This window comes from Plectropomus leopardus, chromosome 14, assembly GCF_008729295.1.
Source record: "Plectropomus leopardus isolate mb chromosome 14, YSFRI_Pleo_2.0, whole genome shotgun sequence".
Classification (NCBI taxonomy): Eukaryota; Metazoa; Chordata; class Actinopteri; order Perciformes; family Serranidae; genus Plectropomus; species Plectropomus leopardus.
The window spans coordinates 25,090,655-25,114,095 of NC_056476.1; the positions used below are offsets into that span (position 1 = coordinate 25,090,655).

Here is a 23,441-nt window from a genome sequence, read left to right on the forward strand (position 1 = left end):
TGTGGGTGCACGTGTACATGCGTGAGTGGGCTCAGGTGGATTGTGAACTCGGCAGATGGACATTTGGAGCAGCTTTGCACCCTGCAGCTAAACGGCACACATGCATGCACAAAAACACACACACTAACACACACACACACACAGACACACACACACACACAGACACACACACACACACACACACACACACAGACACAGACACACACACGCATTCACACTCCAACTCGCGGCTGTAACATTAACCTTGTGTAACTCTAGCCGAGAGAAAGCCATAAAAAACATCCTCAGCACCTCAAATCACATATCGACATACTGATCCAATATTTCAACTGTCCAAACACGGGGTAAGTCAAAACGACCATAATATTCTAATATTTCGTCTGTGTCCTGAAAGCACCCGCACAGGCTTTTCACAAACCACATATTTCTCCTTTGGCATTCAAGCATTTTCTACAATGTGCAATGTATTTTCACTGGGCTGGACTGGAAATATGATCAGGAAATATCATACATCAATTACCAGTAACAGCTAGTTCTGTTAAAATAAATGAAACCTTTTCTACATTGTCATTTCAGTGTATTTCTACATTCTCTGCACTTCTCTGTAAAACACGATCATTCCAGAAATAGAAATGTTTGCTTCATCTGGCTCTCACTGCTGCATTTTATTAGTTAAGTACTACTTGTTTATAATGTTAGTGATCTGTCGCTGTCAACGTAAGTTCTTCTACATAAGAGCATCAGCAAAGTGCTTTAAATATACAGTATGATGATATATAAAAATAAATATGACATTCTAAGGGGTTGGCTGTTTCTGTAGTTGTAAAGTCAAAATATATAAATACTTAAGCAGATCAGTAAAATACTTGATGAAGAAACTACCGTCCACTGTACAGTTTATATTTCCATATTATTAACATGCTGACATTACAAAGAATATCACACGTCCCCTTTTCTAAAAGCCTGGGGTACATGTAGAGCCCCATGTGGCAGCAAGTCTTGTCCGAATGTCCTTCAAGTGTTTGTTGCAGAGGAGAGGAGACAATGTTGCTGTATTCCTGCCTCTAATTCTGAGCTTGATGCACCCAATGCAGTCTCCATTCTCCCAATTATGACTGAAAAAGGGCTGCGTATTGGCAAAATCTGGAAATACTTATTATGATACAGCGATTACGATTTACCATATTGCAATTTTGACATGCAAATTTTATAAGCTAGTGCGACCTTTATCACTCTGTATTAATCCATGTTCTTTGTGTTCAAGGTATGGATGTGTTGTCATGTTGGAGTGTAAGAGTCATGGCTATAGATAGATTAAAAAACTTCTATGTGGCAGCTGGGCGTTCAAACAACACAAAATAAACCACTGCCACGAATCTTTCCATGTAAATTATTAACAGGATTTCCCACATATTCATGATCAAAACATCTGCCTCCACATTTTGATTAAAATTTTTGGAGCAGAACCGTTCATTAATTGGAATATATTGGAATATAAAAACCATTTGTTATTAATTGCACCACACTTCCAAGGTGCAGAGTGTACTCTCGGCACAGGCGGAGCAGCAGAACACCAGGCGCAATGAAAGTAAAAGTAAAATCATTAATTGACCTGTGTAGAAAAGTTTGCTTTCACTTGTCTCTGCATCAGCTGTTCATCTCATCCATCATTTTAATCTAATCATCTCTGACTGGATGGATAGATCAATTATCTACCCTGTGACACAAACTGTTGCTGAGGAAAAAAAAGACTCGTAAAGTGTTCCTCGTGTGCTGTATTCATGGACATACAAAAAGACACACACATACAATATATCCCCTCCCCATGCCTCCCATCAGCCACCACCACACACATAGATTCTAATTCTGTGGGAAACTGATCTATCAAAAATCATTAGTGTTTTTGACAATCCATAAAATATCACAAAACATAGTATCGCAACTCTGGAGCTGAGATATGGAGAAAACCAAATATCACAGTACTTGACAAAAAAACCTTAAAATTCATATCACAATGATATTGCAGTGTTGACAATGTGCTTTCAATAATTTTTACACAATGATAAATAATTATCAGCGATATGGATATAATGATAAGAGGGTAAACGCCAATAATCAAACAGCTAGAACACTCTACATCACTTTAATGTAATGCAGCCTTAAAACCCAGAAAAAGACAACATTTACAATATTACAATATCCAGAATTGAAGACAATATATTATCATGATATCAATATAAAGGCAATATATTGCCCAGCCCTACCTGACACTCACTGAAATATTTTCTTATACCCCTTTTACTTAATGCCATTTGTTACACTGACTACTAATTTTGCCTTCTTTCACCTGTCGGTGCCACTGTTTGCTAAATGTCTCTCCCCTCACAGGCTTGTCTATCTGTCCCAGCTGGGGGATGGAGGGATGAAGGGATGGGTGGAGGGCTGGGGGGGATGTAGACGGAGGCTGTGTGGAGCTGCTCGCTCCCCGAGGACCCTCTTCTGCCAGCCCAGTGCCACAGATCAACAGTCAGCCAGCCAGCCGTGCACTGACCTCATCCCTCTCTCTCTCTCTCTCCCTCTATTTCTGTCTCCCTGTATCTCGCTCTCCCTCTCTGCCAGAGGCACTTGCTGTCCCCGTGTCTCCTTCCTACGCCAACTGCCTGTCCTGCTACCAACGGTGCATGTCTGTCTGGCAACCTCTCTGCCTGGCTTTCTGTCTGCTGCTCTGCAGGCCTGTCTGTCTCTCTCTGTCTATTATTCCTCCAGTCCTCCTGTCTTTCTGCTTTTGTGTCTGTGTTTCTGTCTGTGTGCATGTGGCCTGCCTGTCCATCTGCCTGTCTGCCTGCCAGCCACTCTTTCTAGCCAATGCCTCTCTGCAGGAAAGCGGCCAGGCTGTCAGCCGCTCTGCCAATCTGCCTGACTATCTGCCTGTCTATTTGTCATCTGTTTGTGTCTTTATTTGTTTGCCTGCTCGTCTATCTGAATGTTTACCTGTCTGCCTGTCCATCTGTCTGTTTTCTGTTTATTTGCCTGTCTTACTGTATGTCTGTCTGCTTCGAGGTGCTTAGTCAAATGCCAAACATGAACCCCCGACCCCATTCCATAATCGCCACTTTCACTCAAATTTGCTGTCGTGACAAGGAAAAGAATTGGTGTCAAGAATGGAGGCTAAATCTCATCTCTTCAGATTTCTCACTTTGACACTACATGACCTTTCAACACCCAACCATTACCTTAGAACCTTATATTAACAAAAGCACACAAGTGGATTATTGACAAGTGAGAAAAATCCATATTTGTTTTATCCAGAGGCCACCAAGCTGTCACTACAGGCTTCTGCAGTATTTGCTATTTCTGTGTTAATCTTGCATTCACATTTGGTGTAGGACAATGGATGCAAACCCAACCTACAGTGCTAAAAAATGAAGCCAATGTGGAAGTGCCAAAAACTGAAGTTCCTCAAATGTCCACTTGAGACTGGCTCCACAAACCGGTCAATCCCCATAGACCATGTTAAAACGCCCAACATTACAGCAGAAATAAACATGTTACAGCCTGACGCAAAAAAACATTTTGATCTCTTAAGCTAATTTCCTAATTTATGACAACTGTACGGGGTCAATTGTTAGGCTATATCAATCAACTGTTTCAATATTATTACAGCTTAAAGTAAAGCATAATTAAGGGGCGAGGCTGATTTCAGTCAAAGATGGGTGCTTACTTTTGACAAGTCGCTACCATAGCTACAACATTGATTAGGTAACAGTAAGGTTAGGTAAGTTAATTGTAACTTTTGCTGTGCATTCTTATGATTTGTTTTTCTGGTAAGTTTGATTTGTTTTCATAATTTTAAGCCTGTTTTTTGCTTGTGAAAATTAGTATTAGCATTATCACAGTTAACCATAGCTGTAAATGCACCATGCTAACAAAGCTAGCAGCTACCTTAAGCGTCACCCTCTTGTCCCAATATGATCACACCTGGCTCCAAGAGTCATACATAGCGACAGCGAAAATGCCAAACTCGAGGTTTTAAAACAGTGGGTGATGTCATGGTTGCTACTTCCATTATATATACAGTATATTGGGCCACCTTGATGATCCATTGAATCCCCTCGTCTCGTAGGCAATGGGTTGGATGTTTGAAATAAGGTCTATGGTTAACACAAGCTTGAGAGACTTTGACATTTTGTTCTACAACATAAAATATATCAGTAAATACCCTTCTCATGCGTTTTGAAGCTTTCATGTGTCTTAAAAAAGGCGGTTGCTAACAGGTGGCTATATGAGGCGATTGCGTTTAGGCTTCAAAAATCATTTGTGAAGATTAACAGGATGGACAAAATGTGTATGTATTGTAAAAGTTTGTTTGCCACACAGCTTATTTTTGGCAATAATCTGAAATCCAATGAAAAAAATCCCTGAGGATTTTGACGAGGGAATCTGAGCGGCGCTAACTTGGTCATCAAAAAACGTCATCATTGTAGCAGTCTATAAGGAGCAGGTTCTCCTGGACCAAAAGCTCTACATCTCAGGGGATGATGCACCACAATTTCTGAGGCTTTCTTTCTTGGCAGACAATGTCTATCCATTCACTGTCTTTCCAAACAAGATGCCCAGAGCTCTCCCCTGTCTTCAGACGCTTAGTCATCAAACCAACTTCCTGCTAATACTCTTCCTGTCTCATTCACAGCTCTCTGTGGCTTCAGGAAGATGTTTGCTGAATTGAAAAAAGCTCTCCCCTCACTTCTCTCACTACATTTTCTGTCTCTCTTTCTCTCTCCCTCTCTCACTCCCATGTCCTCTCCTATTCTTGTCTCAACAGGAGAGCGAGAGAGCGTTTGACTGGCTCCTCTCAACCAAAGGCTGCACCACACGCTCGCTCGGCAGTCAAGGACGACTCTAATAGAGGTAGAACAAAAGAAAGAGGGGAGAGGGAGAGGGGGAAAGTGAGACCTATGGAGAGAAACAAGCACACTGTAGTGCAAGGGTCTTTGAAATTATACATATTGTAAAATAATAATAGTGTGTAATTCCTTTTTCAGTGGCGCTGACTTTTGCCCTGCACCACTGTCCACAGGTGGGGAGCGAGAGAAAGGAAATTTCAATCTTGCCCTATTTTGCATATCACACAGCTCAACAGGAAGCTTTCAAAGAGCGACTCACCACATTTCTCCCTGCGGCATTGAGCACATACAGAGCTGTATACAGTATATTCTTTAAACTGAATATATGTAAGGTCAACACTTTGTCTCCGAAGTCATCTATCTTTCTAATGTCTTATACATTGCATTCATGTCTTTGTATAACCATTACTTTACTGTCATATCTCATCCTGTGTATTTTGGATGCTCGCTGAAGTTTCCGTACATTTTCCAGCATTTAATATTCTTTTTTTTCTTTTTGTTGTGTCCTGTTGTTACCAGTTGTTTCGTGCAATGCCATTGCATTAAATCTTAAAATAGTTGTTTTTAATTTAATGCTAGGATATTGCATTCTCTTTGTAACATATGTCTTCTTTATAGTATTAAAATTCTATGTGACATGCCTTAAAAAAAAAACAGTAAAAACAATGGAGTAAAGCATGTTTCTTTCGTCCTTTCTTCTCTCTGACACCTCGGTACGTGTTTGTGTTTACAGTCACTCCCACATAAAGCGCAGAGTTTGCTATGAGCACATCTAAATGCCTCTGCAGCTAGATAGCTAATCCCTGTTGTGGATTGGCCCAGTTAGTGGTTCCCAGCTTTTGGAAGGGAATACTAAACTGGGGATGAGGTGGGGTGGGGTGGCGGGGGGTGCTGTGTGTATCTCTCTATTTATAATGGTAAACCCAGCCCATGTTTCTGCTGTGCTGATAGATGTTATCTGTGTCAGCCTTTGTTTCTTCCCCTCTCTCCTCCTTCCTCTACCCTCGTGTTCCCTCTGTTTCTCCCTGCACAGCCTGTCTCCTGCTCCCTCTCATTCTTATTCCCTGTCTTTTTTTTCTCCCCCTTGTTCTCCTCTGCTTCTCTCTCCTCTCCTCCCCTCCTCTTTCCATTCGGTGCCCAGATGCAGAGAAGGCAGCTGTGTTGTGTTTTAAAGTGTGCCCGGTTGAAACCACTGTGCCTGGCATCTGCTGTTGGCAAAAAAAATAATAATAACCAACCCCCACTATAGGCATCCATCTATGTCTCTCTCTCTCTCCTACTCCCTCTTGCCATCTCCCTGCCTTTTAATCCTCTGAAATGAGATGAAAGACATCTGCCGTCCTTTTGGGGAGGAAAGGGTTAACCAGATACCCGGCTCCTCTTCCAGCAAGCTCACTAATAACCACCAATTATTGAACTGTACATCAGTGTACAAGAAAAGAATGGGAAAAAAACAAAAGACGAAACCGGGTCCCCTCTATTTTAGTCAGCCTAAAGGCACATAGCTAGCTAACTGGCTAACTAGTTTCTTTACTAGAGTAGCCCAAATGAGGTCCCTAAAGGGTTTGTAATGCCAGTGACATGATACAGAAATCTCCTGATCAAGCTAACAAGCTAAATATGCCGGGTGGCTGTCTGGCAGCCCATCTCATAACTGTCAACAAAGAGAGTGACAATATAGCCGGCTAGCTAGGGATCTCATTTAAGCCAGCTAATCAGACACAGCCGTGCATTGCGCTAAGGTGGAGCCCTCCTGAGACCAAAGCTTGGGAGACGAGGGGAGGGTATCATCTGACTCTGCCAGGGAAGATGCACCCAAACATAGGGGCTGAGGGAGACGCAGGCAAGCTGTGGGATCCGGGGCTGTAATTAGGTGCCCTGAGCTTGACGCCCACACGCCTCGAACGAGACGCCATCCATCCCTCCCTCTCCGCTGCAAATAGGCTCCCAGGCGCCTGGGCTCTGGTGCACAGCCACACACAGGTGCACATAGACACATACAGTATGTACAGTATATATGGTTTGCATCATCAGGTACTCACCCACACAACTACAGCGTGTGCAAACACACATTAAAAAAGAATGCCATATGAAAACATTAAGAATTAACACATACAGCTGCAAAGTCTGCACTCACAAACACACTTATCTTGGGAATTGTGAAGTGACTATGTTAGAGGAATGCAAGATTGGCAGGAAAATTGTCCGCAAAAAACAATGAATGATTGATTTTAGCACCACACATTCCTCAGTTACCTCTCTGTTATCCGTATAAATAAGTAATCGAGCTCACGTGAAACAGTGAGCCTCTCAGACTATGACAATTTATGCTTTACAACCGACCGTTTACTGAATGGAGCTGCTTGAGGATTGCACCAAATGTGTGTTGTTGTTTTTTTTTTTTTGTCAAGCTCAGCCAAAACACAAAAATACAAAAATATATGCCAATATAATTTCCACTGTGGACCAAAATAGCAACCAAAAATCCATCCCAAGCACAGTATAGAAAAAAAGAGCTAGCTATCTCAACTGCAGAGCCTGTCTCCCCATCTCCCCTGGTCCGCGAGAGCAGAACACACTGGTGCGCTGGCTTTTGACCACGGCAATTTTAATCAGTCTTTTTCACACTTCATTGGGAATTCATCGCCGCCTTCCCCCTTCAAACATTGTTTGGGAGAGTTATCAGCGGCAGGCAGCATATCCGGTAATTATACATGCAAGGTAACGCTGGGAGCTGGGCTGAATATTTCAGCCAAATGCATGTGCTGCTGAGAGGCACTGGAGGGTACAGCTGCTTCATAATGCTGGGTCTGTGGCGGCCATGATTGAAGAATGGTGTCTGAGAGTCACATCCAGAAAGTAGTCATTTGCTACACGCCATGTGAAGTGGGCTGAAACATTAAGTTTAAAGCAACGTGATTTGCATTACAATGAGCCAATTTGGAAAAGGTGTTGTTCTTTAACGTAAATCCTTCCCGTGAATTAAAGTAGACTGCTTTGTTACAAATACGAGCGTGCGGAGTGTGAGCGTTTCAACACATCGCATATTTGAGGAAGCGTGGTGCGAACACTACAAGAGACTAGATCACCAAAAAATTTTGATGGTTCAACGTGTTTGTTTACTGTGTGAGTAAGAGGCCAGCTGTTAATAGGGTCTGAAAACACAGCCAGACAAAAACCACAAAGACACACACACACAAACACACACACTGAAACCACCAGTCAGACACTAGAGGGTCCTCTGGGGAAAATAGCAGCGGGGGCATAACAATGACTCATCCAAACGGTCACAGAACACACAAACACAAACGCCCGCACACACCCTGCCATGGCAGCCAGGCTGTCAGATAGCATCAGCACCAAGTCTATGGAGTACTGTTGACAGGTGTGGCCCGCCAGTCACGCACACACACACACACACACCAGCCACCAGTCACGTCCCCCAACCCCTCGCCTGACAGGGAACCACATGTGATAATGTACCCCGTTCGGTGAGTGTGTGTATGAATGTGTGTGTTTGACAAAGAGATACGGATAAAGTGAGAGGCTGCAGGTTTTGTCAAAATGCACGTGTGTGTCTCTGTATCGTCTAAGTGTGTGTGCTGTTGGATTTATCTGCATGCACTGGGTGGCTTGATGTGTGTGAGCACAATCGGCACAGCGCTCAGATATGGGAGTGCTGCTGTAAGCTGTGAATATTGTGTAGAGTGGCATGGAGACAGCTCCAGCATTGCAGTGAGATCAATAGAATAATATGGAGCCTGACTAATTCTCTCTCTCTATTGTGTGCGGGCTTTACAGTATGGAGCCATATGCCTCTGTATGTTTGATGTGTGTTCATGTATTTTTCACAGTTGGGTTGCTCTTCTTTTGGGCGGACACCTGGTGCGGTCGAAACACCGACCTTAATGTCTATACATGTATACATACACGTACATATACAGCATGTGTGTAGGAGTGAAACAGATGAGATGTGCACTTGGTGAGTATTTGTGTATTTGTGAATGAACATTTTAGAATGGAGCGCCCTTCACGCACAAAATCAGCCGTGCTGCTGCTGCCCACAGGTACAGAGCTCTGCACTGTTACAAAAGTAACAGGAAGCATGGAGAGCTAGCAAACACACGCGCAGCCTTCAGCACAAAACCGAGACCTGTACCCTGCATATACTGCGAAAACCGTTTTCTACCTGTATCACTGCTCATTGCTCAATCCTAATTAGAAGGCCATATGTTTGGAGTGTGAAACAAATAGTCTTATTGTTATTAGAGGAGTATGCAGGCACGTGCGATGCATTCGAGCACGAGAACAGATGGACAAACACGCGTGCACATGCATGCGGGCATCCACACATACACACACAAACAATAGCCACCCACGGCAAGGCACGTTAACGCACTCCCCTCAGAACACACATACACACACCCACAGACGTATACAACCCACTCTTGCCTCTAAGCAGTCTAGTCCAGTTACTACAAAGCCCACCAAGAGATCTTTGCAGATCAAATAATCATGCCTTCCATCTGTTTCCATTTCTCCACATTAGCTTAGTGAAGGCGCCCTACAGACCCTGTTAAGAAGCGCCGCAGCCATGGGTAAAATAATGATTCCTCTCTCAACCCCCTACTCCTCATTATCTCCATCCAAAGCCAATTCAATGACAGGGAGTAGATATGGGCCAATTGCATGTACGGCCCTTATACTGTTCTGTAATGCTGTCTTACTGTGATATTATGCAGGGCTTGCAATGTATAGTACTGTACTGTTCTGTAATGGGCTTTTTTTATGGCATGAATGGTTATTTGAATGTTGTTATGGTATGAAATATAGATCATAGTGTATAGACTGTGTCTGAATATGTTGCCCTGAATCCTTCTGGAATCCTTTTGATTTTGCTCTACTACCTTTACAGAACGACTGTATCCTTTTTTTATTCCTTTGTTTTATATTTTGGACTAAGCACATACTTTATATTCTATTAGTTTGTTCAGATTTACACTGAGAAATGACATACTCAATAAATATGAGAGACTGAGCAGGCAAAATGCACAAACTGGGACGAAAATGAATTAGTGAAATGCATAATATCACCATCTTCCTCATACAATGAGGTGGGAAGCTGACATTCAGCTTGTGAGAGTATGTGCCATCTCGCCAATGAGCTTAGGAAGAGGGGGGGCTGGGGGGGAGATGTTTGGTCCCTGTTATGCAAGATGGAAATGAGTTTGCCACGCTTTGCTGTAGCCAAGCTATTTTGGAACGGCTCACATCGGAAAACGCTGGGCCGAGCAGGAAAATTAGGTCATTTACAAGAGCAGGGCAGTGCCTTCTTTCGGCAAGCGAGCGGTGGCGAGGGCTAAGACTAAAGAACAAAAACGTGTAGCGCTATTTATTCAGGGCAGGGGGTGCACAAATTTGAGGAAAATGAACAAGATGCAGGAGCTTAACACAGGCAAAGCAAACAAGCGTTTTAACAGAGACCTGGCAATGACCTGAATACATTGCAGCAATGGAACGGAAAGCAAGAATCCGGCTCTGAGTGCATAGCTTCAAATTCTTCCTGCATTTTGTAGCAGATCACACCGCACACTATGACTTTCTTGTCTGTATGCAGAGACCGATGCTGACACAGAGGGTCTGATTTATTATGCATGGGACTGTGGGGCGCAATTGGTGAGGGGGAATGAGAAACGATGGCATCCTCCTTGTTAACAGTAAATATGTGATCCATCCGCCTTGTTAACCGCTGAACTGAGATGAAGAAGTGAAGGCAAAACTTCCCCCCCCCCCCCCCTTCACAGATATATTTGAACTAATCATCCACTAGCAGGGAAAATCCTGTTACAGAGACCAGGATAACAATGGCACAGAGATACACTGCAGTCAGGAGCCAAGGCAAAACAATACACAGGGAGGGTACAGAGGGACACAACATTTTTTGGGAGACAGAAAGGAGAAGGAGGGGCTGGGGAGAGTGTGTGTGCAGAGACAGAGAAAGAGAGAGACAGTCGAAGATAAAGGAAATGACAGAGGGAGCAGAGGAAGGACAGACAGGGAGAGGGTACACGAGGAGAGACTGAGCAACTAGAACTCTGTGTGTGTGTGTGTGTGTGTGTGTGTGTGTGTGTGTGTGTGTGTGTGTGTAGCTGTGTAAGTATGTGTGTTGGGGGGAGTTAGTAGGAAGGCCCAGAGGTGCCTTGTCAGCGGTTTCAGGGGGCCATGTCTGAGGAGGCCTCCAGGTGGCAGGTGAAAATGCCCTAGTTTGAGGTGCGGCATCTCTGTCTACTACACTCACCAACACTTACGCAAACACATTCACAGATACACAGAAGGCGTGTGCATAAAGCATGTAAACAAACACACAAGATTTATTGTACAAATGTCCACCTTTTCTCTTTATCAGACTCATCATTTAACACTGAAGTCCCAGCCACCTCATTTAGCCAAAGTAAAGGTAGATAACAGTAAGCAGCCCTCATTTTTTATTAGAACAGTGGTATTGAGTGTCATCAAAAAAATCCCTATTAAAACAATATTGACATTCATAAATTGTTTAAATAGGGATGTCAATGGTTAGCTGTTAACTGAGAATATTTTTGATGTCTGTCTAGTAGGGTCTAGGAGGAGCTAGCTAACAGTGATTAGCACTAATGTTGCCACTGTCTACGTGAGTGGTGCATGTGCATCACATAGCCTTTTTTTTTAATTCAAGACTCTTGTTAAAAGGTTAGAGCAGCCACACTGCCTGTGTGAGCAGCGCTGTGCAGGTGCTGCTTGGCTGCTGCTCAGGTGCTGCTTAGCTGCGGCACATCTAGAAAATATGCAACTGTGAAAATGGTGTTTTGACGGTCAATTTAACATAATTATCTTCAGTTTCAATATCTATATCTGTCACAGACATGAAAATATACAAACATTTACGCTAAAACTCCTGTTTCCATTTAAAAAATAAAGGCCCTCTAACAATGTTTTTGTAAAAAGAATTCCATCAATTTTTAATGCGCGACTTTTCATTGTGAAATGTTTGCATGACTGTATTGTTGACAATGCAGTGGCTCCATAAATTAGTGGATTATTGTTTTTTTAATTGTGGAAACACTGTAGTTACAGCAGCAAACAGCTCTGCAGCAGCACTGCCCAAACAAAACTGCCAGTGTGATAATGCAAGTATTCGTGTTACAGCAGTTCAGCAAGGTAGCTGTCACATGCTCTATCCGCAAGCAGTGTGGCTCGGCCATAAGGCCCAATTAAACAGCATCACCGTGGAAACATTATGCTTACCATCCGGTCTTCTCCCTCAGGTTGCATTTGGTAAGTAGGAGGAAACCCCCTTCATAGCATTGCTTACTATATTTTAACTTTTAGCTCTGTTAGCACCATTAGCAGTGTCAGCATAGCTAGTGGTGCTTTCATAATTTACAATGCCAAAGGAGTGTTGTGGCTAAAAATGTAACCTCTTACTCACCAGGGCTTTATGGAGACTGCATGGTGGCCACCATGTTCCTGCAACGGTGTTACCGGTGGTAATTGCAAAAAACTGTGAAAAGCTGCTGGCTGGCGCCCACCACCTGGGTGGTGCCCGTGTAGATCAGTCACTGCTAACATTAGCTAACCATTGGGAGACTGCGAGTGGACAGTGGGCACTGTGTTTCCAGCCAGCAAAGCCAACAGAAAATGGAGTAAAAGGCATCACATTTGCACCATAAAATAAAAAAAATGTCACAACCTAAAAAATTGCTTTGAAATGCAGTTTTATGCTCACTTGTCAATTGTTTGGTATCAAAAGCAAAATTAACTAAAACTAAAATTTTCAACCTTCCATTCCTTTATTCTTGCAGATAGCTTTATATGCATCTCTGTGAAAACCAGAATACCTAATGTTAAACCTTAATGGCTTCAAATCTCTCTCTGCATCTTGTGATTCTCTAAAAGTAGCACCAAACAATTTCTTGTCTCTGATGACACACTGAGATTGCATTCTTTTGCCTGTATGAGATGGATTTACTGATGACTGCACTTCTTTGACAAAATGTCCCACTACAACTGGGCTCCAAAATACTGGACTCCAAAAAAAAAAAGTCATCGATTTGACTCAAACGCACACAACAGAAAGACAGATTACCTCAAATTAAATGGCCTCTCCGATTCAAAGGATCATTCTGACACCCCTTAAAAAAGAACCAAATCAAAAATGAGCGTGCTCAGATTGCTGTCTGACACAATCCTTTCTGCATCTGAGTTTGATTTTCTGAGCTCGTCAAGGCAAGCCATAAGCACTAAGTGGTCAAAACTGAATCCAAATCATTGTTCCCCAAACAAAAGCTGTATGTTCATGAAACAAAGTTATTGATCTGCACTGTGTTTTCCTAGGAATTTGTGTGGAAGTGTGTGTGTGTGTGTGTGTCAATATTTATGCATCTATGTCTGTTTATGTTCCAACTGTTGCCTCCACTTGCATGTTTGCATGCATGTGTACACATATCCCTGCCCGCATTGGCACGGTTGGTGCCGCGTATGTGTGTTTTTTGTGTGTGCGTTCGATGAGCCGTCAGTCCTAAAGAGGGGCTATGCTGCTGTCATGCGATGACACCTCTTATTTGCTGCTGTCCTGTGAAGCGGAGCTGAAGGCAGAGGTCAGGCCACCCTCACAGAGACGCTGCGACTCAGAGCACATCATGTCTGCCTGCCTCCCAACACTACAGTGCAGGCCTGAGCCCGACACACTCATGCATAATACAACCACACACATTTTTCCGCATACACACACATTCAGACTCATGCTTGCCTGAGCTTCTCACACCAGTCCTGTTTATTTGTATTTTCAATTACTTCTTTTCCAACATGCCTCAATTATGGCCATTCAGTCCATAACAAAAACTGTACAGAAAAAATAACAAGATCATTGTCCACAACAATATCTACTTTGAGTCCTGATTGAAACAAATAGTGCTTAATACAATGCCCTCTTTAGTCAGCGGTGCATACAGTTCAGGATTTATATTCATCGTGTCCTGCACATCAGTGCATCTATGGAAAAAAAGAACCACAATGACGGCTGTATGAGGAGACCTGTGATATGCCCGCTGAATTGAACGCTACACTCAATAGTCCTCTCTTCTCCCCACACCTCCAGCCTCCCCCCTCCCTGCTCCTGTAGGCCGTCCATTCGTCTCGGCCAGTGTCACATGCCGTCATCAATTACCCATTAGACAGTGTAATATTCCCCCAATATTGCCGGCGTGTGACTGGGAGATTTTAGAGTGATCAAAACCGACAAATCTGATTTACAGAGCTAGCATAAATAAGGAGATTGTGCCCTCCCTGATTGCCCTGTTGAATAATGGATGCCTGTTTGGTAATCATTTTCCAATATCACACCACTTTCCCCTAGACTGGCCTGGCAGGGTCCTCTTCTTTTTTCTTTTCTTGTCTTTTCTCCCCTCTTTCCTTCTATCTTTTTTTAATCTCCTTTGTACTTCCCTTCTTTCTGTGCTCTTTCTTTCCATCTCTTATCTCCTACATTCCCCTTAAATAGCCAAACAGTGATGAAAAGACTTACGCAGACAATGATTTTGTGTCTTAGTCTACGTCAATCTCTGACCCAAAGTGTCTGGGGACTTTCTTGACTTTCAGTAGTGATGCTACAGTGATAGCGTCATTACTGAGGAGGCGGGTGTTGTTATGATTAAAACATTTTGTTTTCTGAATCATCTTGCCATTGTTTAGAGGGAGAGAATGTCAACAGGTGCGAAAGTTAGTTGATATCATTTACAAAAGTTCATGCAAAACAAACAGACTGAACTTGAAAATAAAGGTAAGCGATGATTTGCTTGATCCATATATCCAAAAGTTTTTGATTTTTGTGGTGGACAAAATATAATTCTGAATTAGAAAATCAATATTTCAAATCAAAATGTTATCAAAAAAATGCATGCCAGGGAATATAATACTTGCCTACCCTCTTATACATATAGTAACATGGCAGGCAAACATCCACTGGTTGCGCACATCACTGTCAATTCATAGTGGAAACGTTCACCTACAGATTGATGGATGTGACCTAAACTAAGTAGAATAATAATCTCTGATATTTCTTCTACCTTGATGGTGCGTGTGGGCAGGGTATCAGGGGACTGGATGGAGAAAACGGTACCTTACAAAAGGCTTAGCAGGGGGCATAACAGACTGAATTGCCTGCTTGTGTACCTTCCCTTTCTATCATGGTTTGCATACACAACCTTTAGTTCATGCTAAATGCCGTACTAAAACTAATTGCAATCGTATGACAACAACACAAGCAGTCTCAAGGTCAGCGCTTTGATGATATCGTAGCAGCGCTCTAAACAGCTGCTCCTGTGCTCTTTGTAATATTCTTCAAGGCACAGTTGTGCCTCTAATGGGAAAAGGCCAAACCAGGTTATGAAAATCCTTATTTACAGCTAGCTGCCTGGCTGTGTGAAGTAGGTCACAGCAGCTCCTGAAATGGAACGAACCTCGCTCACACCGTTTAATACTTTTCTTTTGAATGCTCGCTGCCTTACAATGGCACCTGAGGGAAAGACACAGACACACTGTTTCCACTCCTCCTTAGCAAGAGCGTCTTGACCCAACTGTTAAAAAGAATGTGTCTGCACCCTGTGGGAAAGTCCAGCTTTTACCTGACAAAACAAATAAATAGGCGGCAAACATCAACCACAAAGCCTGTGAATACCAGGGCAGAGGTTAAGCTATTAATACTATTAGGAATCTTCCAGAAGTAGTAACTGACATGGCCTCTAATATCAAACCGTGAAAAGATGATAATCAAAACAGCCCAGATTTTGTCAGGAGGACGCCACCTTACAACAAATGATCCGAGTGGCCGACAGGTCAGGCAGGTTAAAACAAAGCTCCTATCTCCCAGTCTGCCACTTTATGCTCATCATCATCATCATATGCTCTCACATTTGCAAGTTATACAATATGTCTGACAGTGGTGGATAGGTGTGGGGCCTGAGGTGTAGGTGAGCGCTGTCCCCTGGGGTGATGGATGCCTGTGGGAGGCTGTTATGCCACAAGGTGAAAATGTCCATTAATCAGCCCCACTTCCTCCATTGCCGTGGCTTTCCCATTACCAGCTCGCTTCGAGCAGGCTGATTGGTTTTTAATTGGCCTGCCCGCCAGGAGATAGATCATGTTTTCCCCGAGGAAAGGCACGGAGGAGTGTGTATGGTGGGGGGCACCCGTGCTATCTCTGGAGGGATACCCACACTAAAAATCTTTCTGTGCACCTATTTGACGAGAGGGAAGAACAACCAGAGGTGGTCAGCTCTCACACTGACATTATCTATGTAGGCTATACATGTATTACTTTTACCTGTAACGAGAACATAAAAAAAAACTTTGAAAAGAGCTCTGTGCAAAATTCAGAGCAAGTTTTCTGGATACAATTCTTAACATGGAGATGGCTGAGCTGAAGCAGATAACAGTGCTAACTCCATAAATAGGGGAAAACAACAGAAACAGTGCTGACAGAGCTGTGTTACACAGAAGGGAACTGGAGGTTGGGCTTTTGCGATGAGACCATCACGACATCAGTGGTAACTGCCATATGAACACAGTACAAAGTACGACTGCAAGGATATATCAGTCTAGATCAATATATCCATGAATTGAATCAACAATCCAATATACCAATACAAAATGCAAACATCAAAACAAATTGTCATCTTTAAGATACACTTTTATTTTGAAATTCCCATGGCACATCTGTGTCTAAATATTCAAAGAAGAGACAATGAGGACATTTACTGACAGTGTCTCATAGTCATTGCAGAACCCTCAATTAAATTTAACTGAAAATGTATTAGGGCAGACATAGTGATATTAGCAAATACCCTTTCTCTAATTTCTTTATACCACCTGGAAATAAATTTAAGACCATTTTTTTTATTTTTAGATATTATGATGTAATGTAAAAATAAATAATAAAACTCTACTGCCCATGTCTGGTATTTTCATGACTTCTGAAAGACTGATTTAAGACATTTAAATACCAATTAAGGCATTATTTTAATATAAACAAATTCAATGCCTTTTAAGGCTTTTTAAGGATCTGTGGAAACCCTGTGACATGCAGAAGGAGTTTGACTTCATTTTCTGCTCTGGACGGCGTTACTCCACTACATCTTTACATAGCAAATAGCTGTGCTGCTATGTTCTAAACATCCCAACTGAACCTTTAAATTTCAGCGGTGACATGAAAGTTGCCATTTCCGTAAGTCGTTATATCAGCACATCTGTCCACATATGAAACTTAAATTGGAATGTCCAAACCTACATCTTAACCCTGTCCCTCCGGGTTTTAAAGGAGTAGGAGTCTTTGCAGCTGGAATATCTGTATCTGCATTTTCTACAGTTTCCGTGGTGCCTGTCAAGACAGGCATTTTAGTTAATAAATACAGTTGTTCAAAATGTAATATTGCTAAAGTTGAGTTTCCCAGTGGCTGTTAAAAATCATGACTTTTGGTCTGAGTGATGACTGTGCCATAATTAATAGCCTGTAGCAGCAAGCGTACCGAGGATGCATGTGTGAAGGACACTGGAGCAGCTACATCTTACACTGAGTAGACGTCAGTATTGACATTGTGTCTGCTCAAATAGATCAATCCCCTCTCTGCCCTAGCCTGACCACGTCATTGAGGCTGATTGGAAGAGCACATTGATTCCCTATGGTATCTTCACACAGGTTCACAAGGATACACACTCACGACCCAACCACAGGCTGATCCTCTTGGCCTCTGTACAAGTTAGGAGGTGAAAAACTACACGTCTGTTTGAATAAAATTAACATTTGAGAGGAAATGTTTAAAATAATCCCTGCTGCTGCTTAATCGATTTGTGTTGTGCTATGATTCATCGTAAGGAGAGCAGACAGCCTGCATGGCGTGGGCAAATATACTGCAGGCCAGCACTTCTGTAGGTGCACCACAGTCTGGCGTCAAGGGCAGGCGATGTTAGAAGGCCAGCCTGTAAGCCCATCTTAGCCTTCACCGCAGGGAGTGAGTGTGATCTACACTGTGTTGAGGAGATACGTCCTGGTGTGGTGCTGAAGGTAGCCTGTCTACTGGGAACTGTGTCCAGTACAGCAGAGGCTGCAGATGTTATTTTCAGAATGTAGCCACTGGTTCTAGAAATATAATTCAAGGTTAAATTATTTTCACCAGCTTGTTGCTAAAACATGATTTACAATTTTGCAATACCTTGTTTTTGTCATGGTAATGTGTGTTATGTTGCATATTCTGTTTTTATTTTGACATTCTTTTCTCCCTAGTTGGTAACGCATTTATTTTGTTCTCCTCTAATACACATTATGTCAGCAGCTGCTTCCTTTTCACATGCCAGCAAGGAGTTTACCAGGGAAGCCAAACGAGATTCACACTGTTTTCTCCCACCCCTCATACGGAAACCCCAACCAACAGAAAAGAGTTGCTAAAGCAGCGAAAAGGATGCAATCCCTTACTGACTTCCCACCGAAACTAATTAAGCTTATTGGCCTAGTTTGAATTAAATTTGTTTTTTTGGGGGTTTTTTTTGTAAAACCTAACCATCATTTGTCGTATACACAGAATCACTGTAACGTCACACTAACATTGACAATCACTTCCAGAAAGACAACTGGTATTTGATTTTAACTGTGGAAGTAGCAAGTAAAATCAGAAAAATAGTTTATTTCTGTTTTCATTTTTAGACATAACTGTAATGTTTAAAGATATAGAGTTAATCATGGAGGTCTGACCTTTCTGACATTTCTGCTGTGCTGATTTTATGTTCCATGTTGCGTTGCTAGAATGTTTCATAAACCAAGTCCTACAGCACAGAAGCTAAGCGGTCGACAGGGACGTAGAAAAACATGTTTTAGCCACTCCGAAAAAACAAACAATAAAAACTTTTTGGAATATTTTCTCAAGGCAGAAAAGGCAGACCAGCAACTCTTGTATCCTGCGAAGTAGAATTACTGTTTTTGTCGGTGGAATCTGGTGGCTTTCAGATAACGGCTTCAGGTCCCCACTGAATAAGGCTGTCTGACAGTAAAGTGCTGAAAATATTCTAAATATAGCATATTCAACTTAAACTGATGTTGATTTTTTTTTTTTAGGTGGATCTTTTTTAGGTGGTTATTTGGGAATTGGGGCAGCTGTTTGGTCAGTACTGTTTTGGTTTTATGAACGTAACGCAGGGTGCTTCTATCCGTAAGTTACTGTAAACACTGTGATTCGACCTGTGCTGCACCTGTTTCCTTCTGAATCTGAATTAAAATGAAGCAATATTAGTAAACGCATTTAAATATATTTATGTATTTACAATGGCCAAAGTATTCAAATATGTGATATGTAAATATACATTTTGTGAAAACAGTATTTCAATCTGTGAAGGCATTTGCAAAGTGACCTCTGTGGTGGATCACACAGGCAGCATGAATGCAGAGTCATGTTATGGCTCAGACATGCTAAGCATAGCATGTGGATGTGTGATCCAGCCACTCAACATGGAGGCTAATATTAGCGCATGGCTCTGCTCCCCTACCCCCCACCCCACTGCAGCCGATTGCATGCAGGGGATCCCCAGGAGGCTTTCTGCTGCTCATTCATTAGGCTGCTGAGGAATAAGGGACATACAGTATCTCCCACGCGAGGGCTGGAGTAAAGACCCCCACCCAGCCATCCATTAGACTCAGTCTGCAGCCGTACATGTCTTTGAAAAATCTGCTGTTCTTTTGTCACATTATAATTCTATGTTTATATTTACATTTTATAACAATAAAGAGTGATAGAGGCGCACACTGAGCATAGGCAGGGACAAACTGTCACACATTACAGTACCTAAGTCAGTCATCAGTACATTTCTCATGACCTTACAGTCCATATTCAGCAATCCCATCAACACCCAATTTCCTCTCCCCTCCAGCTCTGACTAGACTGTTGTGATTATGAGGGGCTGGGCACCTGTATCATACCAGAGAGAGACAGAGAGAAAAGATGGGAGGCAGGAGGAGGGGGTTCCCGCAATGTTGGTCGCAGCGAGACCCGGGTAGCGTGCTTTCCCTCTATAATTTAATCACATTCAGCTGTCTCCCTGTCCTCGGCTCGCTCAGCAAAGCACATCAGGCACCATGGTGGCACACACACGCACACACATTCTCGGCACACCAACATGAGTCTCCCCCTAACAAGCAAGACATTTCCTTCCTCTCCCAGCTAAAGGAACATCCCAGAGAACATGACTTCACCTCATGCCAAGCCGCTTGTCCTGACTGCCTCAATAAAGTGACACAACCCCTCGGAGAGGTACAGGCCACTGAAGGACACAATATCAAACACAAGAGCGTGCATTTCTAACAGAAACTGTCGTGAAAGCATCAACTGTAAGGTGGAAATCGTGACAGGAAGGAACGGCTGCAGTGTTCACTGGCTTCTCTCTATTAACAATTTAAAATAAATGACTATCTAAACCGATACCAAAATGGATATTGTGATAAGACATTTACTGTGTCTACATTGACTTCTTGTCATAACAAAATCTCCGTAATATTGAGAATGCGCTGCTAAGACCCCTCACAGTATCCCCAGATGTCACCAAATGTTGTCTCCATCATTTGTTGACATGAGAAACATTCATTTTGACACACTTTGGGCGAGGGAGAGAAGACACAAGTAGCTCACTTTGTATCAGACATTTGTTTGTCTTGACAGAATGAAACATGTTGCAGTGCATCTGCTTTCACTGCTGTGTGTGTGTGTATACAGTACATGCCACCCACGGGAGCACACACAAACATCTGCATTGTCTTCTCTTACAGGCAAATCAGAAAAAAAAATACTGTGTATAAGATGAAAAATAGTCCAAAGGGACTAGCACATGTGTGTTTGTGTTTGCTTGATTGTTTATATGCATGCAACTCAACCAAAGAGTTAACTGTTTTTGAAGTTGGGAACTTCGTGCGCTTTTCCAACTTCAAATTCTCTCCTCAAGTCTCTGCTCAGTGTCTATTTCCACTACTTTTAATTGTATTTCTGGCTGTCACAGTGCCTCCCTTCCCCTGGATGACAAACAGTGTCCTCGCTACCTTCTAGATCTCACATTAACAGCAAATACATCGCACACACAGAAGAGAATGATTTTAGCAAAGGGTAAAAGCACCACAAAAACTGCCAAATACAGGAAAAAAAGTAGGCATATGATGATAATAAATTTATGATAATAATTATATCATACAATATTCAACAGCTAAACAAGTGCATGTAAAAACAAACACCTTCGGAAAACTATCCTCTCCTCCAGCTGAAGTTTGAAGAACAGCATTATCTACAGCAGGAGCACACAACTTACAGAGCAAACTTTTAAATAGGTGCTCACATCAGACAGCGACTTCTACACGCTTCTGTGGAAAATAAAATTCAAGAGAAATTGCTACTATTATTTTTCAGTATGTAAAGAAATTCTAGTGAGTCAAAAGCTGCGGAGCATAAGCATAATATTAGTCATCCCAGAGCAACGCGACGAGAACAATAAACTAACCAACGTCAAGCCAGCTGTTACTTTTCTCACTTAATTCACTGCAGCACCATAAGATCACATTGCTTAACAACATTTAGTAACACCAGAGCAACAAACACTACAAGAAAACTGTGCAGAATGAAGAATCACAATGTTCTGATCATCCTCAGTTAAAAGAAGGAAATCATTTTTGGTCATTCCAGTCAGAAATGATCTTGTAGATGTACAGTATATCTTCAATCAGTGCATCACAGCAAAGACACCAGACGCCCTAAACAAGAACAAGTTACCTACCAACTGCAGTCTTCTCTTTAAACTTTTCCGCCTGCTTTCCAGAATGCGCTTCCTCTCCTTTTTCAGCCTTTCTTTCACTTCTCTCCCTTACTCTCTCCCCAATTCACTTACTGTGCTCACTGCAAAGTTCTGCTCTCCTCCTGCATGCAAATCATTTTTACGACTTGAGAGATGACTGGGAATGAGGGAAGGAGGGAGAGCGAGAGGGAGAAAGGATGACAGAGGGGTGGAGGAGTAGAGATAATGGTTGGAAGGCAGGCGACCAATGGGCCTGGAGCCTAATGGAAAAAGGGAATCAGGACACACCAATGAGGCGCAGCCTGGAGAGAGAGAGAGAGAGAGAGAGAGAGAGAGAGAGAGAGAGAGAGAGAGAGAGAGAGAGGGAGAGCGAGAGAGAGAGAGAGAGAGAGAGAGAGAGAGAGAGAGAGAGCAGAGGAAACGGGCAAGGGAAGCAGGGATGGCGAGAGCACAGTCGGGAGGAGACGTTGTAACGCAGACCGAGAAAGACACTGAAGGAGAGAGAAAGCACACTGGGAGAGCACAGAGAAATAGAGAGAGGGAGAGAGTGCAGAGCTGTACGTAGCGGGTGTGCACGGTAGGTGGAGAGAGGCGAGCATCCCAGGCGAGATGGAGAGAGTGCAGATCAGAGAGGAGAAGCGGAGAGAAAGAAAAAGCACAAAGACAGAGGAGAAGAAAGGCAGAGAGGGGAAGGAAGAAAAGGGAAAGGAGGAAGGAACTGACTTACCTGGGTACTGCTAGTGGCATCCTTCACACACCGCCTCGCAGACTCCACACACACATATACACATGCACCCACCCCAGCGATACAGGCACACGCCGCGCTGCCGCTGAGACTAACCAAAAGCAAAAACAACAAAGGAGAGGACTGCCAAAGCCGACTGGTATACCCTAAAGCAATCGTGCCTGTGTGTGTGTGTGTTGTGTGTGTCTGTATATGTGTGTGTGTGTGTGTGTGTGTTTTGCGTGTGAGTGTGTGTGAGTGTCAGGGAGAGAGGGTGGGAGTGTGTATGAGCATGTGTTTGTGCTGGGAGGCGAGGGAGAGACGGTTTGAAGGAAGCTAAAATGCTCTCTCTCCTTTCTCAGTCCTATAAGCTGAATTGGTTTCCTCCTCTCTCTCTGTCTCTTTCTCCCTCTATCTGTGTATCTCACTCTCTCTGTACACTGTGCATGTATGTCCTCCAACACTCAATATGTTCTCTCTCTCTCCCGCTTGCTCTCTCTCTGCCTGCTGATGTGCCCTCCCTTCCCCTTCTCCCTCTTATACATTTATTCAGGGCTGCAGACTGTCTGCTCCCAGAGTCAGTTCTTCCCACGGGCCCCGGGTAGAGATGAAGGGAGGGCACATCAGCAGGCAGAGAGAGAGCAAGCGGGAGAGAGAGAGAACATATTGAGTGTTGGAGGACATACATGCACAGTGTACAGAGAGAGTGAGATACACAGATAGAGGGAGAGACGGTTTGAAGGAAGCTAAAATGCTCTCTCTCCTTTCTCAGTCCTATAAGCTGAATTGGTTTCCTCCTCTCTCTCTGTCTCTTTCTCCCTCTATCTGTGTATCTCACTCTCTCTGTACACTGTGCATGTATGTCCTCCAACACTCAATATGTTCTCTCTCTCTCCCGCTTGCTCTCTCTCTGCCTGCTGATGTGCCCTCCCTTCCCCTTCTCCCTCTTATACATTTATTCA

At 43.0% G+C, this 23,441-nt stretch overlaps 1 protein-coding gene across 1 annotated transcript in view; it reads right to left on the reverse strand.

Moving 5' to 3' along the window:
* Window positions 1–22,517, reverse strand: part of myt1lb (myelin transcription factor 1-like, b) — a 128,168-nt gene extending 105,651 nt beyond the window's left edge. Inside the window, exon 1 of the mRNA XM_042500860.1 lies at window positions 22,483–22,517. The gene's annotated coding sequence lies outside the window, so the exon portion shown is untranslated. The remainder of the gene's footprint in view (window positions 1–22,482) is intronic.
* Window positions 22,518–23,441: the final 924 nt, after the last annotated feature.